Raw genomic sequence first — 25,991 nt, 5'->3', positions numbered from 1 at the left:
AACACATCAGTTATTTACTTCTGGAATTTTGCATTGAATATTTTCAGATCATAGTTGACCATGGGTAACTGAAACCATGAAAAGTGAAACATGAGGAAGTGGGGAGACTACTCTGTTTTCTGTAGGTTGAGGACGGGGGTGGGGTGAAGTTGTTTGGTGATCTGATGGTGAAGCTCTCAAAAGAGACACTGACAGAAGGTGGGAGTAGTTTTCAGGACCTTGAATTTTAAGTGAGGCAGTTTCTGGAGATGTTCTTCTTGCCTCGAATTTTCTTGGATTGTCAAGAGTGGAGCACAGCTAAACCACACCAAACTTGTCCACAGGCATGAAAGGGCAGGACCTAAAAAGTAGTATCCTGAGGTCTAATGTGAGAAGGACTTGTTATTAATGGGTCTGCTGGAGGGGCTGACTGATCAATCAAGAGTTGAGAAGTGAACCAAAGGCAAGGAACTGTGGGCAATGAATCAAGCGGAGGTGACCATTAGGAGGCAAACCCCATAAAAGTGCGTGTGCTGGAAGCAGCAGCTGGGGTGTGGTAGGGCAACAGGAGCATGGCCAGGAGAGACAATTGCAGGTGCAAGGTGGTGAGTGCTGAGCCAGTGCTTGATGAGGCTGCTCTTTAGGTGGGTCAGGTGTACTTTGCCTGGGGTTAGGGAGTGGGTGGGATGGTGATGATTGCTCTGGCTCTAGAGCTTACCAATTTGGGATCCATAATTTATGTTCCAGAAGGATAGGCTCATCAATTTGTTTTGTAAAACATGTAAGCAATATTCACTAAGTATGAGTAGTGCATGTTAGACGTTTGAAGAGTTCCAATATTAATTAAGATAGAAAAGAAGGAAACACATAGCTGGAAGAAATTACTGTACAAAAAAGAGGAATAAAGTTATATGCCAGGAAGAGTAAATTCAGCATTTTGAAAAATATCACATTTGTAAAAGGAGTAGACTAAATAAAGGAGACTTTGAGGGTTTCAGTTGCTTAACATAAGCTAACAATACCAGGTGCCTACTACTGTTATCTCTGTTCATCCACCTGTAGCGTCCACATAGTGTTGAGATTATGAGAGGTCATAATTCTTCTATAGCTTGCACTGCTCAAGGTACATGTGGAAAAAAATTGGGGGCGAGGGGGAGGTCTGGATGCTACATTCTAAAAGATAAAAATGTATAAAAACATGTCAATAGAAGGGTAGCCAGGAAGGTAAAAAATATGTCAGTGATATGCTATAACTTTAGTTGCCATACAATTTGTTGTCCAAATGTTTGAGTGAAGGACAGCTATTAAAAATTTATCCAAAGCTTGGAAATAAAGCAAGAGAATGATTATGTGTCCTTTCAGCATCGTACTGGGGCCATAATTTATCAGGCCTGTCCAAAAGATTATTTAATTCTCTAGAAGAGTATACCATCTCACTTTGCTGTTTACTGTTTGATTAGAGACCAAACAGTGGGAAGTCTACTTTGTAGATTTTTGTCTAATAGAAACAATAATCCCAAAATTTATTGTTCAGTGCCTCTTAGGGTGTTAACCAGTTTTATATCTTAACTAGTAAACTTATTCTAACATCTCTGTTCCAAGTCCTCTACCATGTTATTTGCTCCCTCATTGATTAATAATTTAAATATTTGTCACACATTCATTCTATGTTTGAATGCATATTTTAACTTTTTAAACTTTATACTTTGACAAAACATAATTATTATTCTGGGAAAACAATGTTAAAGGAGAACTGTCTTGGGAGAAAACAGACTGTATGATTGCTCTAAGTAGAAGAAGTGAAGGAATTCAAACTATTTATTCTGGAGAAGATAGGCTGTAGGATGCTCAACAGGGGAACTGAGTGGTAAAATGTGTTTTTTTTGTGTATTTTGAAAACCTTAAGAAATGAGGCTGCAGCTACAGATAGGGACCAGAAGAGGTAGAAAGACAGTCAGCGGCACAATGGTGGTTCTTTGGGTAAGCCATCCAGGAGTGAGGCTCTAGTTCAGGTCTTCCGTGTGTGGGTCTGTAACAGCCCTTATCTGTCGATTCAGCCACTTGTCACTAGTAGAAGCCGGAACCTGAAGGATGGCATGGCTAAGGAAACCAACTCTCTCAAAGAGGCTTGGGGGGGATTAGGTATCTTACCCACAATTGCACAGGTTGAAATTCAGACCTTTGTTACTAGACATTGAGGCCTGAGATCATGCCAACTGAATTCCTCTCATTTGAATTTTACATGGTTGAGTTTTGGTAAGTATGTTTGTACTATGCTATGTATTGCGTTTTACATTCATTACATTTTGTAAATGTATTTCCAAGTATTGATGCAGTCTATGTAGTTGACATTTGTTTTTTAATATATGTATTTTTATTGAAGTATAGTTCATTTACAATGTTGTGTTAATTTCTGCTATACAGCAAAGTGATTCAGTTATACATACATATATACACATATATACATATGTATATACATACATATGTGTGTGTATATACATATACATATATACATACACATACTTTTTTACATGCTTTTCCATTTTGGTTTATCGCAGCATATTGAATATAGCTCCTTGTGCTATACAGTAGGACCTTGTTGTTTATCCAGTCCATATAAAATAGTTTGCATCTGCTACCGTCAAACTCCCAGTCCATCCCCACCCCCCATGCCCTCTCTCCCTTGACAACCACAAATCTGCTCTTTGCATCTGTGAGTCTGTTTCTGTTTTGTAGATAGGTTCATTTGTGTCGCATTTTAGATCCCACATATAAGTGATATATGGTATTTGTCTTTCTCTTTCTGGCTTACTTCACTTAGTATGATAATCTCTATTTGCATCCATGTTGCTGCAAATGGCATTATTTCATTCTTTTTTATGGCTGAGTAATATTCCATTGTATATGTATATACCACATCTTCTTTATCTGTTCATCTGTTGATGGACATTTAGGTTGTTTCCATGTCTTGGCTATTGTGAATAGTACTGCTGTGAACCTAGGGGTGCACGTATTTTTTTTTGTCTGGATATATGCCCAGGAATGGGGTTGCTGGATCATATGGTAATTCAATTTTTAGTTTTTTGAGGAAATTCCATACTGTTTCCATAGTGGCTGTACCAATTTGCATTCTGGCCAACAGTGTAGGAGGGTTCCCTTTTCACCACACCCTCTTCAGCATTTGCTATTTGTAGACTTTTTATTTCATTTTTTAAAAATTGGTGTATAGTTGCTTTATAATGTTGTGTTAGTTTCTGCTGTACAATGAAGTGAATCAGCTATATGTATACATATATCCCCTCCCTCTTGGGTCTAGCTATCTATTTTACACATGGTAGTATATATATGTCAATTCCAGTCTCCCAATTCACCCCAACCCCCCTTCCCACCCCATGTCCACACATCCGTTCTTTACGTCTGTGTCTCTATTCCTGTCCTGCAAATAGGTTCATCTGTACCATTTTTCTAGATTCCACATATAATGCATTAATATAAGATTTTTGTTTTTCTCTCTCTGCTTACTTCACCCTACATGACAGACTCTAGGTCAATCCATATCCCTGCAAATGACCCAATTTCATTCCTTTTTATGGCTGAGCAATATTCTGTTGTATATAAGTGCCACATCTTCTTTATCCATTCAGCTGTTGATGGACATTTAGGTTGCTTCCATGTCCTGGCTATTGTAAATAATGCTGCAGTGAACATTGGGGTGCATGTGTATTTTTGAATTATGGGTTTCTTAGGGTATATGCCCAGTAGTGGGATTGCTGGGTCATATGGTAGTTCTATTTTTAGTTTTTTGAAGAACCTCCATGCTGTTCTCCATAGTGGCTGTACCAGTTTACATTCCCACCAACAGAGCAAGAGGGTTCCCTTTTCTTCACACCCTCTCCAGAATTTATTGTTTTAGATTTTTCGATGATGGCCATTCTGACAGGTATGAGGTGACACCTCACTGTGGTTTTGATTTGTACTTCTCTAATAATTAGTGATGTTGAGCATCTTTTCATGTGCCTCTTGGGCATCTGCATGTCTTCATTGGAGAAATGTCTATTTAGGTCTGCTGTCCAATTTTTGATTGGATTGTTTGTTTTTTGATATTGAGCTATGTGAGCTGTTTATATATTTTGGAGATTAATGCCTTGTCAGTTGCTTTATTTGCAAATATTTTCTCCCATTCTGAGGGTTGCCTTTTCATCTTGTTTATGGTTTCCTTTGCTGTGCAAAAGCTTGTAAGTATGATTAGGTCCCATTTGTTTATTTTTGTTTTTATTACTATTGCCTTGGGAGACTGACTGAAGAAAACATCTGTACAATTTATGTCAGAGAATGTTTTGCCTATGATCTCTTCTAGGAGTTTTATAGTGTCATGTCTCATGTTTAAGTCTTTAAGCCATTCTGAGTTTAATTTTGTGTATGGTGTGAGGGTGTGTTCTAACTTCAGTGATTTACATGTGGCTGTCCAGCTTTCCCAACACCACCTGCTGAAGAGTCTTTTTCTCATTGTATATTCTTCTTCCCATTGTATAATCTTTGTAATAGATTAATTAACCTTAGATGTGTGGGTTTATTTGTGGACCCTTTATTCTGTTCCATTGATCCATACATCTGTTTTTGTGCCAATGCCATACCATTTTTATTACTATAGCTTTGTAGTATTGTCTGACATCTGGGAGAGTTATTTTCTGCTTTGTTCTTTTCCCTCAGGATTGCTTTGGCAATTCTGGGTCTTTTGTGCTTCCATATCAATTTTAGGATTATTTGTTCTAGTTCTGTGAAAAAAGTCATAGGTAATTTGATAGGAATCACATTAAGTCTGTAGATTGCTTTTGGTAGTATAGCCATTTTAACAGTATTAATTCTCCTAGTCCAAGAGCATGGGATATCTTTCCATTCCATTGAATTGTCTTCAGTTTCCTTTATTAATGTTTTATAGTTCTCCACATATAAGTCTTTCACCTCCTTGGTCAGGTGTATTCCTAAGTATTATTTTTTTGGGGTGATTTTAAAAGGTATTTTTTTTTACATTCCCTGTCTGGTATTTCATTCTTAGTGTAAAGAAATGCAATAGATTTCTGTACGTTAATCTTTTAAAAAATTTTAATCAATTTTTATTGAAGTATAGTTGCTTTACAATTTTGTGTTACTTTCTGCTGTACAGCAAAGTGAATCAGCTATCATATACATATATCCCCTCTCTTTTGGATTTCCTTCCCATTTAGGACAACACAGAACATTGAGTAGACTTCCCTATGCTATATAGTATGTTCTCATTAGTTATCTATTTTATACATAGTATCAGTAGTATATATGTCAATCTATACCCAGAGAAAACCATACTTAAAAAAAGACACATACATCTGAATGTTCATTGCAGCACTATTTACAATAGCCAGGACATGGAAGCAACCTAAATGTATGTTAATTTTATATCCTGCTGTCTTGCTGAATTCATGTGTCAGTTCTAGTAGTTTTTATGTGAAGTCTTTCTATATATAGTATCATGTCATCTGCATATACTGACAATTTTACCTTTTCCTTTCCAATCTGGATACCTTTTATTTCTTTTTCTCATCTGATTGCTGTGGCTAGGACTTCCAATAGTATGTAGAAGTGATGAGAGTGGGTATCCTTGTCTTGTTCCATATTTTATCAAGAAGGCTTTCAGCTTTTCACTGTTGAGTATTATATTGGCTGTGGGTTTGTCACAAATAGCTTTTATTATGTTGAGATATGTTCCCTCTATACCCACTTGTTAACAGTTTTTATCATGAATGGGTGTTGAATTTTGTCAAATGCTTCTTCTGCAGCTATTGAGATGATGATGTGCTTTTGTCTTTTCTTTTGTTGATGTGGTGTGTCACATTGATTGATTTGCATGTGTTGAACTATCCTTGTGAACTTGGGATGAATCCCTCTTGGTCATGGTGCATGATTGCAGTTGACATTCTTAATGAATAGATTCAATTAATTGTGTTGAGACATCATAATGTATATAACCATTACAAGTAGGGAACATTTTTAGCTTTCTAAAAGAAACTGCTTATAAGAATTTGAAATACTATTGTCACTATAATAAAAGACTATCTACCAGAATATGTATTTATATATACATATACCTATATATGTATAGGTGAGTATGCATATATTTAATTGCAGAACATTTAGAACTGTAAATCCAGATTTTAAATGAATGAGAAACCTAAAGAGAATCCTTTAGCTGAAAGTGTTGTGTATCGGTCTAAACCAGTTAAATGTGCACCGAGAGATATATCATTCCTTCTTATGACAGCCTTCAGTTTGACTTTAAGGGAAAACAATTAAAAAATGGTTCTGTAAACTCTGAAAAAACTCCACTTTATGGATCATTGCACCACTAAATAATTAACCGTTACCTAAGAAATAGTCTAATTGAATTCCTGATGCCATGGGTCAGCTTTATTGTTTTTCAAAAGAAAGCTACATTTAAGATAGATTGAAGCTTTAAAATGGTTATTAAGCTACAAAATATCTTTGCTTTTTTGTGTAGTGAACATAAAACATTTGGAAAACTAATAAAATATTTGTGAACCCAGTCTAATAACGAAATACATCACAATCCTTTAAATGATAGATTAGAGTCTTAAATCACTTGCTTTGTGACAGACTGGAAATTGTATCCTTAACTCTTTTCAATATTTTCAATAGCATCTGCCTTTGAAATTACTATTGGTTCACATCAACTGCCATAGTGCTTCAGATTCTATTCTTGGTTACTGTGAGACATAAAAGATATGAATTTCTTAATGTATCCATTCTCAAACTTTTTAAAAAACTGTCACCACCTTCCAGTGGAAATTGGATTCATTTGATAACAGGGAATTGATGATGAACAAAATGGCACAAAATTCATGCGTGATGGATTTATTAAGGGGTGTTCTCTGGCAGAACTTTTGGAGTATAAAATGAAAGCATTTGGAATTATAGATTATTTTCCTGTAGTGACCAAAAAAGGACTTGCATTTTTGGATTCGTTTTCGGTTCAGAAGGAAGACACTCATCTCTTCCTAGCAGGTCGTAGACTGTGCTTTTCAAGTCACTAGTTTAAAGCAACAGAAATAATTCCAGTGTCAGACTTGTTCAGTACCAAAAAAAGAATGATAGAGCTGAGAGGGGAAGGCATTTTCCTGTCCCAGAAGAACAGTGGCAATTCTGAGGACACTAATGGAAAGCTCAGGATAAAAGACTGCAAATGAATACAATATTAAAGATTTGGCTTTTAAATATTGATGGGCCAGAATGGTTTTCTTTCTATCCTGTGCTGATTTATCTGTGTGTGTGTATTTGAGGAAGGAAGGACAGGCATTGAGAGGAGGAAGATGGAAGAAGAAAGGAGGAGAGGATAAGGAATTTCCAGGGAGACACTCAGATCGTTTGTCATTAATAACCATTTTGTCTTCTCTTCTTAAAATTGGTATTTATACCTTTCATTTAAAAATATTTTAGAGGTAAACAGCTGTGGAGTGAGCATTTTTTCCCTAATCCTTGATAAGTAAATGCCTCTGAGTTTTCACCATAAAATGAAGAAAAAATTGCTCTTGCTTTAAAGTAAATATTCTGTATTAAGTGAGGGAATCATTGTCTATGCAGTCATTTCAGAATTATTTATTGATTGCTTCCAACATTGTAGGCACTCTAGTAGGTATTTGAAATATCCTTCTGGGTCTACTTTACTAACAGTTTTTAATGTACATATTTTTAAAACCAGCACTGAATGCTGAGTTTTATTAAATATCTTTTCTGCACTTGTTTCAAAAGACTTGGAGCTTTTTTTCAAGTTCCAGTATGCGTTAACTTACATAAATACGTATCTCCTCATATTAGAAGTAATTAGAAGTGGTGTACATAGATTCAAATGTACATAAGTAATATACAATTCCCACATAGGGAATATAGTTATATTGTAACAACTAGTCTTACTGTGGTGATCATTTCATAATGTATAACTATCGAATTACTATGTTGTACATTTGAAACTAATATAATATTGTATGTTAATTATAACAACAAAAAAGACACCAAAAATACATCTTATGTTAGACACTCTAACATTTTTGCAATAAATTGATTTGGCCAGTTTTTAAAAAACATTGTCCTACATTTGACTAGATATATTTTTATTTGGACTTACTGAATTTTATGAATTACTGAACTATAAACATGCCAACTTTTATTTTTTATTGAGATATAATTGATGTATAACATTATATTAGTTTCAGATATGCAACATGATGACTTGCAGAATGATGACCATGTTAAGTCTCATTAACATCCATCACCACACGTAGTTACAAATATTTTTTCTTGTGATGAGAACCTTTAAGAGCTACTCTTTTAGCAACTTTCAAGTATACAATACCATATTATTAACTATAGTCACCATGTTGTATGTTATGTCCTCATGACATTTTATAACTGGAAGTTTGTATCTTTTGACTCCATCCATTTTGTGCACATATCAACCTCACCTCTGGCAACCACCAGTTTGTTCTCTGTGTCTGTGAATTCCATTTTGTTGTTGTTTGTTTGTTTAGAGTCTGTACATAAGTGAGATCATAAGATATTTGACTTATTTCACTTAGCATAATTCCCTCAAGGTCCATCCATGTTTTTGCAAATGGCAGGTTTTTCTTCTTTTTCATGGCTGCATAATATTCCATTCTCTATATATATGCCACATTTTCTTTATCCATTTATCCACTGATGGACACTTGTTTCCCTGTCTTGGATACTGGAAATAATGCTGCAGTGAACACCAACTTTATTTTAAATGATTGAATTAATATTTATAAGAGAGACAGACGTAACTTTTTTTCATTCTATTTTGTCAGATTTTGTATCAGGAATTTGCTACTTTTGTGTGATTCACTGGGGAGTTTTTAACTCCTTTTAAAAAAAACTCCACTGGGAGTTTTTTTTCCTTTTAAAAAGAATTTTATTGAGATATAATTGACATACAATAAACTGCATATATTAAAGTGTACAATTTGATTTTTTTCTTGTTATTCATCTATTTTATACATATTAATGTATATATGGCAATCCCAGTCTCCCACTTCATCCCACCCCAAACCTCCCCCCGACCCCCAGCTTTCCCCCCTTGGTGTCCATATGTTTGTTCTCTACATCTGTGTCTCTATTTCTGCCTTGCAAACTGTTTGATCTGTACCATTTTTCTAGATTCCACATGTATGTGTTTATGATATTTGTTTTTCTCTTTCTGACTCACTTCACTCTGTATGAAGTCTCTAAGTCCATCCATGTTTCTACAATGACCCAATTTCATTCCTTTTTATAGCTGAGTGATATTCCACTTTATATATGTACCACATCTTCTTTATCCATTCATCTGTTGATGGACAGTTAGGTTGCTTCCATGTCCTGGCTATTGTAAATAGTGCTGCAATGAACATTGGGGTGCATGTGTCTTTTTGAAGTATGGTTTTCTTTGGGTATATGCCCAGCAGTGGGATTGCTGGGTCATATGGTAATTCTATATCACCTTTTTTATGTTCTGGAATAATTTATGTGACAAGAACATTATCTGCTCTCCGATGAAATAAAGAGCTTGCCTATAAAACTGAGTGTAGCGTCTCTTTGTGGAGATGATTTTGGAACATCATTTTATTATTTTTGTATTGTTACTGATATATCTTCTTGAAGCAATTTTGGTAATTTCTGTCTTTCTAGAAAATTATTCAGTTCATTGAAAATTCTCATATTTACACTTTGCATCTGGCCAGAGACAAAGAAGAGGGGATTTAAGAGTTATATAGTAAGCAAGGCTTAGAAATGAAGTATATTACTTTTGCCAGTTGGGTTAAATATTCTATGAGATTTCCTTTTAAACTTAACACTCAATGAATTAATTATTATTCCCTCTGATGTATAAAATACTTACAAATATTTGTATTATAGTATACATCATACTGTTCTGCAACTTGGCTTCCCCTCTCCCTGCCCTTAATATATCAAGGGAATCTGCCTTGATAGTCCATGTAGAGCATGATTTCTTAAACTTGGCAATATTGACATTTGGGGCTTGATAATTCTTTGTTGCAGGAGGCTGTCTTGTGATTATAGAATGTTTATCAACATCCCTGGGTTCTATCTACCAGATGTCTGTAGCCCATCCCCTCCCCAATTGTGACATCCAAAAGTTTCTCCAGATAAGTGGCCCTTGGAGGAAGGGGCAAAATTGCTCCCAGTTGAGACCCACTGATCCAGGACCATGCTACTCTTTTTTAATTTTTAATTTTTATTTTTTTGGCCATGCAGCATGTGGGATCTTAGTTCCCTGACCAGGGGTCGAACCAGCACCCCATGTGTTGGAAGTGTGGAGCCTTAACCACTGGACTGCCAAGGAAGCCCCAGCTACTCTTTTTTTAAAAGCTGCAATAATAACCTACTGATGAATTTTTAGTTTCTTTTCAATTTTCCACTATTACAAATACATTAAAATTAATATTCTTTCACTCTTTTAAAGTATTTTTTATGGGATAAATCCTAGTTCTGGAATTGCACACACAATTTTCACTTTAATAATGCCAAATACCATCAAAAGAGGTTATGCTAATAAACACTCTCATCACCCAAGTATTAGTGTTTTTTTTCCTTATACTCTCTCTGAAATAAATTATCAATCTTTCCAATTCTAGTTAATCTTTCTGCTTTAATTTCCATTTCTTTGCTTAATGTATACTAACCAAACTTCTGAATCTTTTCCTGTGATGTATCTGTTGTGTTCTTTGCCCTTTTAGGTTGTTAATCTGTTTATTTTTGATTTGTAGGAATACTTTATGTGAGTATTAATACTCTCAGTTGTTGAATTTTCCCTCAGCTCATTGTCTTTTATTCTTATCACATTTATTTTTTGCATAAATAATTTCACTTTTTATGTAGTCAAATTGATGTCAGTCTTTAATCATTTCCCTGCCACGCTAGGAAAGAGTGTTCACAACCTGAGATGATTAAATGTTTACTCATTTTCTTCTGGTACTTTTATATTTTTATTGTTTATATTTAAATCTTTGATCCCTCTGGAATTTATGCTACAAGTTATTATATAAAAATGAACTTATTTTTTCCTCAGGTGTTTACTCCATCTTTCCACAGCATTTATTTAATAGTTTTTCCCTTTCTTTCTATTTAAAATGTTACCTTTATTATATACAGTACTTAATTCCCAAATACCTATTCTCTTCCATTTATTTATCCATTTCAAATACCATACTGTTTTAATTACTAAATATTTAGTGTAAAATTTGTTTGTTTGTTTTTGGCTCCATTGGGTCTTTGTTGCAGTGCATGGGCTTCTCAGTGCGGTGGCTTCTCTTGTTGCAGAGCATGGGCTCTAGGTGTGTGGGCTTCAGTAGTTGTGGCTCGCGAGCCCTAGAGTGTGTGGGCTTCAGTAGTTGTGTCAAACGGGATCAGTAGTTGTGGCACACAGGCTTAGTTGCTCCGCGGCATGTGGGATCTTCCTGGGCCAGGGCTTGAACCCATGTCCCCATTGGCAGGCAGATTCTTAACTACTCACCACCAGGGAAGTCCCCAAATTTGGTATTTGGTAGGAAATTTCTCTTGTTCTTCAAAATTGTTAAGGATATTCTCACACAGTTACTCTTCCAAGAATTTTGGAATCCACTTTTTGTGTTCCATGAAAAATCTTGTTGGGTTTTTATTTGGATTTTATATATTGTTTGGGGAGAATTAAAAGGTTGCAATATTCCCTTCCCTTCTATTATCATGGTTTATCTCTCCATTTATTCAGGCTTTTTTTTTTAAGGCCTTTGGTAAAATTTTTCTTCAGTAGTTTTGTTTCAGTTGGTTGTATCTCTCTCAGGCTACTGACTTTCTTTAAATGACTGGTTATTTTCAGTTTTACATTTATTTTTATGCTGATTAGAATAGGCAACTAGTATTTGTGTGCTCACCCCAAATACTGATATCTTGCTCGAGCTTACACACTAGGTTTTGTGGTAGCTTGTGGGTGCTGCTTCCTAGGTGGACTTCCCTTTGTTGTGTGTGGAAAGTCCCCTATGATCACCAAATGAAGATGACTATACCGGTGGGGTGTGTGTCTCACTCCTGGGAAGAGCTGGATCAGGCTCTAACTAGAAATAGACTAGCCAAGCACACCTTTCCCTTTGTTTAGATTTAGGAAGTAGTTCTCAGCATTCTGGCTCAGGGCAGGTGCTGCAGACAGCTGTTCTGTATCCACTGGGCAGAGGATGGACTGTTTGATCCAGCTGTCAAAGGCAATCCTTCACTTAATTACTTTAAATGCTACTCCACAGCCCATCTGGCTTCTGTTCCTGCCAATTCTGAGCCTAGAGCTTTCCTGGGAGGAATAAACCCTACCTCTGCTAACGCCTTATCCTGTGATTCTTTTGCAGTCTGGTTTTCCCTGCTCTGGTGTCTCTGTTATTATGATCTATTCTGCTTTTTATCTTCCAGAGAGCCATCAACGTTTCTGATTAAAAACAGTTCTTACTTCCACTAGTGCTGTGGTTTATCATTATCAGTATGGATTTATTGCCATTTAAATGAAATTTTTGTGTGTATGTATGATTGTGGAGGAAGCATCTAAATCAGAAACGTGGAATTTAAAAAAAATTCTCTAATAAGCTACTTTTCCTACACAAGAAAGTAAGTGTTTAGCAGATTATATATGTAACTAAGCACCTTGCTGAATGTTCTTTTTATTGCTAATTACTTTACTACTTCATTCTTCTGTGGCTTAGGAGTTGCTTTCCATGAATTTAGTCATCTTGATATGTAGACTCCAGACTTTCTTCTTCTCGGGAACATTTTCTTCTGAAACTGTTTCTGCTTCATCTATTCTGTTGCCCCTGTCTGGAAAAAATATATGTATGTACATATAAAGACACACCTATATTTTGTATCTTCTATTCTCTCATTATTTTGATCACTTTTCTTATTGTGAGTTCTGGGTACATAGCAGACATTTATTGAAAAAAAATATGTGCAGTAGTTACAACAGCAGCTTTTCCGCAGCAGCTCATGTGAAATCTTGACTATTTTTCATAATCAATAAAATCCTAACCATGTACGTAATTGATTGCTAGGTCGTTTGAAAATGTCACAGTAATACTTTTTTTTTTCTTTAATAACTCTTATTGAGATACAATTGACATACGATAAACTGCATATAAGTAATACTTTTTAAAATCATTCTTTTATTCTCTTTTCCATCATATTCACTTAAGCATAATTTATTGCTTCAATTATTCAGTCTTAGTTTTCTCAAAAGGAAGCCAAGAGGATATTTATTAAATGATTACTCATAAGGTTTTCCAGAAGAGGGAAAGTGGGGGCACAGTAGACCCATCTCTCCTCCGGTCCCACCATTACATGGGTCTCTGCCAGACCAAAGTGTATGTATATGAAGTACTTTACTGAAGGGTTAGACATACTCAAAAGGATATTGCATAGTAGGAGGGTCAACAGTTGAAGTGTTAACTGGTCTAAATGTTTCTTTTTATTGCACAAGGGAACATATTTTCAGGCTGTTAGCTTTCATTCATTCAGTGTCCCTTGCATGTTTTTTTCCATCACTGACCTCACTTCTCTTGTATGTGACCCTCTCCTATAACACACAGGTTTCTCAGTTTAACAACTTCAACATCCCTAAGGAAATTCCACCCTTTTCCAAGAAAGCCTTTATGCTTTGATGTTTCCTGGTGCTGCCTTTAATTGGAGAGCATAGAGTGAGTATGGGTGTTCATCTCTGGGCAGTGGTCATGGGCTCCAGTTCCAGGAGGGAGAGTGATTATGTTCTTCCATCTTACTCGATTCCACTCCGTCCCCTCTGTTAGTGAGTGTATTAGTCAGGGCCCAGTTAGGCAGACAGCATGACATATGCATTTTAACAGAAACAAGAAATATAGGGAATTAGTATCAGATAATTGAAAGGTAATAAGGGGTGAGTGAGTTAATACAGAGATAGGAACTGCATGAAGCTGTTGTCACCCTAGGGCAAGGGAAATGGAAGAGGTAAGGTTAATAGCACCCTGAAGGTTGATGCCAGGGTCCTCCAGAACTGGGACCCAGAACTTGAAGACAGGGAGCTGCCTGCCTGGTGCTGGTGTCTCTGAGGGAGTGCACTGAGGCCAGCTCTGAGAGTGTGGAAACAAAGCTGAAACTAGAACCACCTATTGCTAAAACCAGCTGCTGCTGCTGCTGCTATAAAGAACCATGGCTGGGCAACAATGCTAGGAACGATGGGCAAACAGGAAGGAGAAAGTTCTTTGTTTTTCCTCCAGCTTCACAGTCTCCCTCTAGTGACCTCTATTGGCAGAAACTAACAGGGAGCCGCTAGTTTCTCCTGGGACAGGAAAACTGTCTGCAGCGTCCCAGCCCCAGCATCACACAGCTGAGTAGAGAAGGGAGGGTTTGGAGGTGAAACAACAGTTAATATCCTGCACTGTGAAGTCAGTGATGGTTTGACATGAAGTGAGGTAAATTTACTTTCATCAGAGACACACAAGCTAATCTCATCTCGTGGAAATCACTTTTTGGTGCGAGCAATGGAACAGGTAGAATCCAGAAATAGATGTGTACATATATGGTTAACTGATTTGATAAAAGTGCCAATGCAGTTCAGTAGACAAAAGATTACTTTTCAACAAATGATGCTGGAGAAAGTAGTATCTGTTTGGGAAAAAAATGAATCTTGAACTTGACCTTACACCATACACAAAAATTAATTCGAGGTGGATCATAGTCTGAATGTGAATGGTAAAACAATAAAGACTTTAGAATGTAACAAAGAAAAATGACCATGGAGTAGGCAAGATTGCTTAAATAAGACCCCAAAAGGCATTAAGTTATAAAAAAAGAGGAAAAGATAAATTGAACTTCATTAAAAGTAAGAACTTCTGTTCATCAAAAGACATAATTAAGAAAGTGAGTGGGCAAGCCACATATTGAGGGAAGATATTCATAATATATATAAATATATACAGTATATATGTTTAGGCCTGACAAAGGACTCATATCCAGTATATATATAGATATTAGACATCTATAAATAAGGATAAGACATATAAAAGTCAAATGAAAGGCACAACAAGAGAACAGAATACAAACCTTTGGAATGGCTGTAATTAAAATATTCAAAATATTGGTGAGGTTGTAGAGCAGCTGGACCTGCTGATGGGAGTGTAAATTGGTTCAGTCACTTTGGAAAACTATTAGTTTGTTATCTACTAAAGCTAAACATACTCCAATCTTGTGGTGCAGCAATTTTGCTTCCAGATATATTTCTAAGAGAAATGAGTGTCTATAATTCACCAAAAGACATGTAAAAGGTTGTTGTTTGCAGCTTTAGTTATAATAGCCCCAAACTGGAAAGAGTACAAATGTCCAACGATAGAAGAATGCAGAAGCCAATTGTAGGATGGTCATGAAATGTACTACCATGCAGCAGTAGAAAGAATGGACTGATAAACACAGAGGCATCGATAAATCTCAAAAGCTTTCTGTTGGACACGTAAAACCAGGCACAAATATTTACATACTGTGTGATTCTGCATACTTGAAGTTAAAGACAGGCAAGTACAATCAATGATGATGAAAGTCAGAGTGGTGAATGTCCTTGAAGAGAGTACTCCACTGGAAAGAGGCACAAGGGAATTTTCTGGAGTGACAAACATCCTATATCTTGATCTAGGTGGTTGTTACATAGTTTGCATATACAAGTAAAAATTTATCTAACTGTACAGTTAAGAATATACACCTTATAGTATGTAAATCATACCTCAAAAAAGAAAAAGACCCTAAAAAAGGAAAGAATATTTCTTTTGTTAGCACGTTCCTGGCTTAGCACATTAGGAGCACTGGATTCCCAAGATTGTGCTGAGGAGTATTTGGCTCTTTTTCTGTCCTGTGGATAGCCTAGCACCACACAAAACAAAGCAAAACAAAACAGAAATCGTAACAGCTTTTGCATTGACCTTTTTGTGCCCTGTGAGGAGTGGCATCACTTTCAAATTGAATTCTTTGAATTTTAGGACGCTTTCTGAGAGAGAGCAAGGGGATAGGGAATTTGTTCATCACACCCTGGCCTGTATAGAAAGATGAAAAAGACTCACCTACAAAGACTTCACAGCACGTGGAGGATCATCAAGTGCCCAGAGCACCTTAGAAGGAGAGAGGGAAGGCAATGAAGTGATACAGGGAGCAGTACTAAAGGGCACAGGCTTGTAGTGAGATTACCTCACACAGAAAGCACTTGACAAGTATTGGGTTGGTCAAGAAGTTCATTCGAGTTTTCCTGTAACACCTTAGAGAAAACCCAGAATGAACTTTTTGGCCAGCCTGATATTAGCTACTCATTCAAATCTTAGGATGTTAGTAAAGCCAAGAAATAGCATCTTTGAGCAAATGGTGGAACATTTTCTGCCTTATTATAATCTTTGGGCAAGTGTGTGTATGGGAATGTGTGTGTGTGTGTGCACACGCATGTGTGCATGCTCACTCACTTGTGCACTCTGAGGAGAGAATTATCTTTCTATTAACCCAATGATCCTTTCCTGTGATCACTTCTGCTAGGTTTCTGGGGGTGATAAATAGCCTGTTTACATCCCTAATGCCTGTCAGCAAGGAGCCTAGTGGAGAGTCAAGCCCTTTTGTTGGAAAAGTTATGGATGTTCTGCTAGAGAAATTTGGACACTCTAGGGAAAAGGTGATTGTAACTGACATGTAATTAAAGAAGCAACAGGACTGGAATAACCATCATTTGGAAGTGAGGGGAAAAACCAAGGAGGAGTAAATGAAGACTAATGGTGTAATGCTGACCCAAAGCGAAGTTTCTAGCATTGCTTGAATAATACATAAACTTGTAATTAAGGTTTAAGATGATCCCTTATGGGAAATGTTCTTTTGGACCAGAAGAATTCAATATTTCTTGTGGCCATTAAAGGCAAAATGATAAATCATCTTTTCATTCTCTGTTGGAAGTAGGAGAGTGGTAACTTAAATTGCAAAGAATGTGCTGAGGTATTTAGAAGGAAGAACTGAGACTGCTAGGGAGGGTGCCAGGAGGATAGAAATTCGCAGGAGTCTTGGTGAGTCCCATCAGCTAAATGTGGCAAAAATCAGAAGAGTTGTGACTTTTTGGTGTGGGTATGGGGTGGAGGGTGAGAAGAGAATTGACTCAGAGTTTTGAACTTTTAGGAGTTTTTATCAGGAGAAGATGAACTAAGCATTTTCTGGCCTGCCAGTCTATATTTGTTGGGCTGAGATTTTAATTTTGAGATCTTTGCCATGAAAGGGTGAGACCATCTCCATTGCATTCTGTAAAATAACTGTGAAATAATTGGCTCTTGGTTGGATGCCAATTCACAACAGTCAGGAAGGTGCAGAGGGAACTGCAAAAGGATGGAGACTGGAGTTGTAAAAATGAACTAGCTCACTTGCCTCTTTTTATACACAAGGAACCGGAATTGTCCAAAGTCATACAGCCAGTTAGTGGTAGGGCTATAACTTGAATGCAGATTTCCTGACTCAGCACCTAAGGTCCTGTCTATTTTGCACAAAGATCTGCAAAGGGATGCGGTCCACTAGAGACACTGCTCAAAGTAGGAATTATCATTTTGTCATGAGAAGGTATTTTCTGGTGCCTTCTTGCCTTCTAATAGATGATGATACTGTGCATGGATGGAGAGAAACAGACACCCTTTTTTAGGCTATAGATTTAAGGAATAGAATTTTATTGATTTCAATAAGTTATGAGGTATAGTTTTATTATATTGTCAGTAAGGAAGAACATGGAGAGTTGTCCTCCTTCAGTTTTGTTTGTCTGGAAATGTCTTTATATTTCTCTCTTTCTTTAATGATAGTTTGGCTGCATTTAAAATTTTGGAATGATGCCTCTTTTTCCTCAGCACTTGGAAAATGTTACTGAATTGTTTTCTTCTGTTTTCACTGTTGAGAAGTCTGTTTTTTTAGTTTCTTGAGGAACCTTCGTATTCTTTTCCATAGTGGCTGCACCAATTTACATTCCCACCAACAGTGTAGGAGAGTTCCTTTTCTCCACACCCTCTCCAGCACGTGTTATTTATAGATGTTTTTGTGATGACCATTCTAACTGGTGTGAGGTGGTATCTTGTTGTAGTTTTGATTTGCATTTCTCTAATAATTAGCAAAGATGTGCATCTTTTCATGTGCCTATTGGCAACCTGTATGTCTTTGGAGAAATGTCTATTTAGGTCTTTTGCCCATTTTTCAATTGGGTTGTTTGTTTTTTTTTGCTGTGCAGAACTTATAAATTTGATTAGGTGATATCATGTGATATCTGTCTTTCTCTGTCTGACTTATTTCGGACAGAAATAAGCATAATACTCTCTACGTCCATTCATCATTGCTGCAAATGGCAGTACTTTGTTCTTTTTTATGGCTGAGTAATATTCCAGAGTGTGTGTGTGTGTGTGTGTGTGTCTGTGTGTATACATATATATGTATACATATGTATGTGTATGTATGTATATATATATATGAGACACATCTTAAACCAGTTATCTGTTGAAGGGGCATTTGGGTTGTTTCCATGTCTTGGCTATTGTAAATAGTGCTGCAATGAACCTTGGGGTACATGTATCTTTTTGAATTACAGTTTTTATTTTTTCTGGTTATATACTCAGGAGTAGAATTACTGGATCACATGGTAGTTCTTTTTTAAGATTTTTGAGCAACATTCATACTGTTTTCCATAGTGACTGTACCAATTTGCATTCCTGCCAACAGTGTACTAGAGTTCCTTTTTCTTCACATTATTTCCAACATTTGTTATCTGTTGACTTTTTGATGATGGCCATTCTGACAGGTGTGAGGTGATATCTCATTGTGGTTTTGATTTGCATTTCTCTAATGATTAGTGATGCTGACCATCTGTATGTCTTCTTTGGAAAAATGAGTGTTTAGGTCTTCTGCCCATTTTTTGGATTTCGTTGTTTTCTCATTACTGATTTGTGTGAGCTGTTAATGTATTTTAGATATAAACCCCTTGTTTGTCACATCATTTGCAAACATTTTCTCTCATTCCATGAATTGTCTTTAAGTTTTATTGATGGTTGCCTTCGCTGTGCAAAAGCTTTTAAGTTTGATTAGATCCCATTTGTTTATTTTTGCTTTTATGTTCATTAGTCTAGGAGGTGGGTCCAAAAAGATATTGCTGCAATTTATGTCAGAGAATGTTTTCCCTATGTTCTTTTGGAGGAGTTTTATGGTTTCAGGTCATAAAATTAGGTCTTTAAACGACTTTGAGTTTATTTTTGTATATGGTGTGAGGGGATGTTCTAATTTTTTTCTTTTATATGTAGGTGTCCAGCTTTCCCAACACTGCTTGTTAAAGAGACTGTCTTTTCTCTGTTGTTTATTCTTGTCTCCTTTGTAATAGATTAATTGACTATAGGTGCCTTTGTTTATTTCTGGGCCCTCTATTCTGTTCCATTGATCTGTATGTGTGTTTTTGTGCCAGTGCCACAGTGTTTTGATTACTGTAGCTTTGTAGTAGTCTGAAATGTGGAAGGGTTATACCTCTATCTTTGCTCTTTTTCCTCAGGATTGCTTTGGAAAATTCTGGTCTTTTGTGGTTCCATATAAATTATAGGAATATTTGTTCTAGTTCTGTGAAAAATGTCATGAGTATTTTGATAGAGATTGCATTAAATCTGTATATTGCTTTGGGTGTGGCCATTTTAACAATATTAATTCTTCTAATCTAAGAGCACAGGATATCCTTCCATTTCTTTGAATCATCTTCAGTTTCCTTTATCAATGATTTATAGTTTTCAGTATAGAGGTCTTTAAGTTCCTTGATTAAATTTATTCCTAGGTATTTTATTTTTTTTATGTTATTTTAAACTGGATTGTTTTTTAACTTTTTCTTTCTGATATATCATTATTAGTGTAAAGAAATACAACAGATTTCTATGTATTAATCTTCTATATAATCCTGCTACCTTGCTGAATCATTTATTAGTTCTGATAGTTTTCATGTGGAGACTTTAATATTCTCTATATAGAGTAACATATAATCTGCAAATAGTGACAATTTTACCTCTTCCCTTCCAATTTGGATACCTTTTATTTCCTTTTATTAACACATTGCTTTGGATAGAACTGCAAATACTATGTTGAATAGAATCAGTGAGAGTGGGCATCTATTCGTGAATCTAGGGGGAAGAATTTCAGCTTTTCAATGTTGAGTATTATGTTGGCTGTGGGTATGTTCTAAATGGCCTTAATTATTTTGAGATATGCCCCTTGTATATCCACTTTGATGAGAGTTTTTATCATGAATGGATGTTGAATTTTGTTGAGTGTTTTCTCTGTGTCTGTTGAGATGATCATGTGATTTTTGTCTTTCCATTTGTTAATGTGGTATATTACATTGATTGATTTGTGAATGTTGAAGCATCCTTGTAATCCTGGGATGGATCCAACTTAATCACAGTGTATGATCTTTTTAATGTATTGTTGGATTTACTTTGCAAATATTTTGTTGAGGATATTTACATTTATATTTATCAATGATGTTGGCCATTAATTTTTTTTTTTTTGTAGTGTCTGTCTGGTTTTAGTACTAGGGTGATGGTGGCCTCATAGAATGAATTTGGGAATTTGGGAGCATTCCTTCCTCTACAGTTTTTTGGAATAGTTTGAGAAGGATAGGTATAAGTAGCTCTTTTTATGTTTGGTAGAATTTCCAGTGAAGCTGTCTAGTCCTGGACTTTTGTTTGGAGGGAATTATTTTTGAAATTATAGATTCTTTTTCACTTCTAGTGATCAGTTTGTTCAAATTATCTGTTCCTTCTTGACTCAGTCTTGGCAGGCTGTGTGTTTCTATAAGTTTTTCCATTTCTTCTAGGTTGTTCAGTTGGTTGGCATATAACTATTCATGTTCATATTCTCTTATGATTTTTTTTGTATTTCTATGGCACCAGTTGTAATTTCTCCTCTTTCATTTCTTATTTTGTTTAAGTTCTCTCTCTTTTCTTCTTGGTGAGCTTGACTTGGGGTTTGTCAATTTTTTTTATCTTTTCAAAAAACCAGCTCTTGGTTTCGTTGATCTTTTCTATTTTTTTTTTTATTTCTATTTTGTAAATTTCCTCTCTAATCTTTATTAATTCCTTCCTTCTGCTGACTTTGGGCTTTATTTTTCTTATAATACTTTTAGGTGGTAGACTAGGTTGTTAATTTGAAATTGTTCTTGTTTCTTGAGGAGGATGCATTGTAATGAAATTCTCTCTTACAACTGCTTTTGCTGCATCTCATAGATTTTAGAAAGTTGTGTTTCCATTTTCATCTGTCTCGAGTTCTTATCTGATGTCATCTTTGATTTCATCATTGACCCATTGGTTTTATAATAGCATGTCTTTTGTCTCTCTGTGTTTGTTCTTTTTGTGTTTTTCTTTTTGTGGTTGATTTCTAACTTTATACTGTTGTGATCAGAAAAGATGCTTGAAATAATTTCTGTTCTCTTAATTTGTTGAGGCTTGTTTTGTGACCTAGTATGTGGTCTATCCTAGAGAATGTTCCATGTGTACTTGAAAACAAAGTGCATTCTGGTATTTTTGGATGTACTGTCCGAAAGATATCAGTTAGTTCCAAATGGTCTATTGTGTCATTTAGGACTTCTATTGCCTTATTGATTTTCTGTCTAGGTGATCTATCTGTTGATGTCAGTGGGATGTTAAAGTCTCCTACTATTATTTTATTCTTGTCTATTTCTCCCTTTATGTCTGTAAGTATTTGTTTTATGTATTTAGGTGCTCCTATTTTGGGTGTGTATATGTTAATGAGTTTAATATCCTCTTCTTGTACTGATCCCTTTAATATTATGTAATGCCCTTCTTTGTATTTCTTTATGGCCTTTGTTTTAAAATCTATTTTGTCTGATATGAGTATTGCTACCTTCACTTTCTTCTTGTTTCCATTTGCATGAAATATCTTACCTCCCCTCATCTTCAATCTGTGTCTGTCTTTCTTCCTGAAGTTAGTCTCATGTAGGCAGCATATTGCAGGTTCTTGTTTTTTTTTATCCAATTTACTACTCTGTTTTTTGATCAGAGCATTTAATCCATTCACATTTAAAGTAATTATTGATATGTATGTACTTATTGCCACTTTAATACTTGTTTTCTAGTTGCTTTTTTAGTTCTTTTCTGTTCATTTCTTCTTTTTGTTTCTACCCTTGTGGTTTGATGATTTTCTTTGGTGGTATGCTTGAGTTCCTTTTTTTTGTGTGTGAATCTATGTTTTTCATTTGTGATTACCATGGAGTTTATGTATGTTGACCCATACCTGTACCTACTTGCTATAAACTGACAGTCATTTGAACTGAAAGTTCAAACACATTTTAAAAGATCTACATTTCTATACTCCCTTCCCCCATATTTTATGATTTTGAAGTCCTCTTTTACATCTTCATGCTTATCCTTTTATTGTTTATTGTACTTACAATTGCTTTTATAATTTTTGACTTTTTTTTAAGTCTCTGTACTGGCTTATTTAAGTGATTTTCTATATATTTTCTATATATTTTCAGTCCTTACTATATATTTGCCTTTGCCATTGTGATTTTCCCCTTTCCTATAGATTCTTGCTTCTTTTCTATTTATAGAAGACCCTTCAATATTTCTTTTATGGTAGGCTTAGTATTGCTGAATGCTTTAAGTTTTTGCTTGTCTGAGAAATTTTTTACCTCTCTTTCTATTCTAAATGATAATCTTGATAAGTAGCTTATCCTAGGTTTCTGTTTTTTCCCTTTTGGCACTTTGAATATATCATGCCATTCCCTTCTGGCCTACAGAGTTTCTGCAGAGAAATCAGCTGATAGTCTTGTGTGGGTTCCCTTGTAACTAACTCTTTATTTTTCTCTTGCTGCCTTTAGAATCCTCCATCTTTAAATTTTGCTATTTTAATTATGATGTCTTGGAGTGGGTCTGTTTGGGTTCATCTTGTTTGGAACTCTCTGTACTTCTGGTACCTCGATATCTTTTAATCTTTAGGTTTCAAAATATTCAGCCATAATTTCTTCAAATACATTTTTGATCCCCTTCTCTCTCTCTTCTCCTCTGAAACCCCTATTATGCATAGGTTGGTAAGTTTTACATTATCCCATAGATCTCATATGCTGCATTCATTATTTTTGTCTTTCTGTCTGCTGTTCTGATTTGGTGCTTTCCATTATTCTATCTTCCAAATCACTTATTTGTTGTTCTTTGTCATTTAGTCAGCTATTCTTTGCTTCTAGATTTTTTTCTCAGCAATTTAATTATCTATTTTTTGATTGGTTTATGTTTATAGTTTGTGGTTCCTTATTACATCATCTGCTTTTTCATCAATATTTCTTTAACTCAGCATTTTTATTACTACCTTTTTTTTTTTTGATACCAAACAGTTGGTTTAATAACAGATGAAAATACACAAGGTTTATCAGTGATGATTCACATCAGTGCTTCACAAAATGCAAGAACTTAGGCATTTACATAGAATCAACTCTTCTCAAAATTTCCCACACCTATTCTTCAAAAGGTTTCATTCCATTTTCCATTCTTCATTTTCAAAATATTACTACCTTTTTGAAGTTGGAGGTCTAGTAGACTGGTGAGCTCTGTTTCATTATTTGTTCTTTCAGGGGATTTCTCTTTCTCTTTTAATTGGTAGTAGTGCATCTGTCTCTTCATTTTACCTAACATTCTCTTTCCATGTGAATTTAGGAGAGAGTTATCTATTGTGGTCTTGAAAGGGTGTTTGTATGTGGAAGTGTCCCTGTGTAGATTGTGTGTGTCCAGTGTCTTTGGTGCAAGGGCTGGTTTTGATATGGATAACAGCCACATGTTTTCTCAGGCTGTGCTGACCACTGTCCCCTTCATAGGAGGTGTGGTTGGTGTTAGGGGATCTAAAGCCTATGCAGGGTATGAGGCATGACTTCCTCTCTGCTCCATGGCTGTCACCACCCTCTTAGGAGGGGATCTGTCCCCCAGTTGTTGGAGTAGAAGCATCGAGGTTTGATCTCAATCAGGCTCCTTTTCCCTTGAGTGCATGCCCTGCCCCCAAAGCGGGGTGGGGAGGATTGCTGTAGCAAGTGAAGACTGTGCCTTCACAGAAGACCAGTGAGCCATCTGTGCAAGCATCTGGGGCTCTGCTTAGATGCATCCCAAGGTTGTGTCCTTTCCCTGAGTGTTCCTCCCAGCTAGTGTAAGGCTGTTGTGTGGAGGAGGTTGGGGCATTGTACCTGTAGGAACTGAGGTGGCTGCACTGTCACCAGAGATCTGGGCTGCCTCTTTGGGAGTCTTCTCCCAGGACCTGTCTGTCCCAGATCTAGCACTAACCTGTGGTTTGGAGTGGATGGAGCCAGAGTGCTCTCACCGGGAGACAACTCTGCACACTCCTGTGGTGCCACCTGCGTGTGTGCTGCCTCTAGGCTCACAGTTTTTTAGAGTAAAGTTTCACTTCTGCCTTAGTTATTGAAGATATTATCTTTCTGAATCCATGTATGATGCTGTCAATGGACACTATCTCAGGTCATAAGTACTCATTTGTATAATATTAAGAAAGTTATTTTTAAAATTTATTTTCATTGCATAGTTGAGATCTGTACAATGTAACTACTCATTCTGTTGCTTTTTAAATGCTCTTTAAAAAATTTGTTTACAAAAACACCTAACTGAATTTGTGTTAAATTTATTATTTTCCCTTTTATAACCCAGTTCTGTCAACTTCCAAACAAACACTTACATAGGTCACGTCAGGCTAATGTAGTAGAGACTATAATGCTCACCAAATGTTATGTTTCTTTTCCTACACTTTCCAGCCCCCTTGTAACTGGATGAGATTAAGTGAGGAGTTTTGCCCAATGCAGCATGTGAGGCAGTGTCTTGGTTTCTTCATACCTAAGGTAGGGAAAATATGTGTGCAAGTTTCTAGTACCACTGTTGACAAGACACATATTCCATATGGAGCAGTTACAAGATGGCAGAGACTTGCATCCTGGATTCCTGGGTGACCACATGGAACTGAGGTCTGCCAACCTGTGAGGGACAGGTAGTATGAGAGAAATAAACAAGTTGTGTCAAGCCACATGGACTTCAGAGCTAATTTGTCATCCCAGCAAGACCTTGCCCTCCCTTGCTAATTATATGTCTTCTCTAAACAAGTAAGATAAAACAATAGAGAGATGCACCATTGTCTAGACTTGGCTATAAACTCACCCCGCCTTTTAATAAGGAATAGTTTGAGAATATACCACTTTATAGTTAACATATATGTCTCTTGATGAAACAGGTTGACTATTTCCTTAAGGTCATATCTTTAAAGAGTCCCAAATTACCATCTTATGTCATTATTCATTATACTCTAATAAATTATGTTGACACTGATACCATTTCCAGCATGTCCTCTGTTTTTCATGTGGCTAAATAACATCAACAGCTGGTCACTATATTGTCATTTAGAGCAAATTTATTATAGGACTCTGAAAAATAACGGTTTCTATATTGTTGCCATTGAGAACCCACAATTTCTCAGGAAGTCTTGATAAACATTTACTGAGACTCATATAGGCTTAGAATTTGATGGTTAAAAAGCCAGAATCATAATTAAAATAGGCCTAGAGGCAGTCCTATATGCACCGAAGGCATTGTAGCATTCCCACCACATAGTAGCAGAATCTCATTTCTCCTGAAAGTGTTTACCAATAATTTCCCTAAAGATGCCTCACTTGTGTCCCTACAGCAGTTTGTCACCTGTGGGCACCATGTCATATCTGCCCTCTTTTCTTGCTCTTGCTGTAGCCCTCTCTAGCCCACAAAGCTGCTAGGAGAAGGAAGAAGGCCACCCCTGCCATTGCCCATCAGGAAGACAGTTCTGTCTGTGCTTGGAGATTGTCTTTCATCTCCAAAATCCTCAATACTGGAATTTTTTCAGAGGTGAGAAGGTCT

Source organism: Hippopotamus amphibius, chromosome 1, assembly GCF_030028045.1.
Source record: "Hippopotamus amphibius kiboko isolate mHipAmp2 chromosome 1, mHipAmp2.hap2, whole genome shotgun sequence".
In the NCBI taxonomy this organism is placed as follows: Eukaryota; Metazoa; Chordata; class Mammalia; order Artiodactyla; family Hippopotamidae; genus Hippopotamus; species Hippopotamus amphibius.
The sequence above is the reverse complement of the archived record's forward strand: the minus strand, read 5'-3'. Positions refer to the sequence as shown.